The sequence below is a fragment of the Mastomys coucha genome, unplaced genomic scaffold (genome assembly GCF_008632895.1).
Source record: "Mastomys coucha isolate ucsf_1 unplaced genomic scaffold, UCSF_Mcou_1 pScaffold5, whole genome shotgun sequence".
NCBI classification, from domain to species: Eukaryota; Metazoa; Chordata; class Mammalia; order Rodentia; family Muridae; genus Mastomys; species Mastomys coucha.
In genome coordinates, this window is record NW_022196911.1 from 116,034,103 (window position 1) to 116,034,954 (window position 852).

The window sequence follows — 852 nt, forward strand, 5'->3', positions numbered from 1 at the left end:
ACCTTCTGGTAAAACACAAACTTGTTCTAAGGACCAGGGTATCCAAGCAAGCACCTACCAAAACCTAAGCAAGCACCTCCCAAAGGCTTCTAGCCTAGGCTGCCTCCATGCGGCACCACAGGTATTGTCCATTGTGAGGCCTGTTCCGTGCTTTTCAGAACAGTTAGCAGCATGTATGGCCTCTGTACAATAGATATAGATTTGAGTGGCAACAGCTACCCAAAGTGGGATGAGCTAGAATGTCTCCAGACATTGCCACAGCACAGAGCCATGAATCCCAGAGGCCTGCTGGTTAGGATAACTGCATCTTCAGACCACACAGCAGGGGTTGGCGACATTACTGAATGGGAATGACCTCCCATAGTTGGCCCATGGAAAAGAAGGATGTCCAGGCTTTTGCCACCCCAGGGGCCGTGCCTACTGAGCAGCAGGCTACCAGGCCGCAGTAACACATCATGCCTTAAGGACGAGTTGTGGAGGCAAGGCCCGAGGCCACAACTCTCCGTTTCTGAGGCTTTTGTACTTCCTTGTCCATGGAATGAGGCAGGAAAGGATTCTTCTGCAGGCTGGCCCAGGCTCAGGTTGTCTCTGACTGCTTTGGTGTGCTGTGGGCCATGTGTCACACAGTCCAGAGCTATACCATCTAACTATTTTAAAGGGGGCCTTGCAATTATTAAATGTTATGGTTGGATTTTTTAAAAATAGCCATCGTATATTTAAAAAAAAATCAGGCTGAAAGTGAGTAATGCTGCTTTTTATGGTGATAGATATTGAAGGCCCAAGATGAGTGTACAGGTACAACAAAAGAATAAAGAGTTGTGTGTAAGAAAGAAGAACTGCTTCAAATTTCCC

General features: G+C 47.3%; 1 protein-coding gene across 1 annotated transcript in view; it reads left to right on the forward strand.

The window, feature by feature from the left end:
* Positions 1–852, forward strand: part of Rnf213 (ring finger protein 213) — a 110,078-nt gene that overhangs the window by 87,526 nt on the left and 21,700 nt on the right.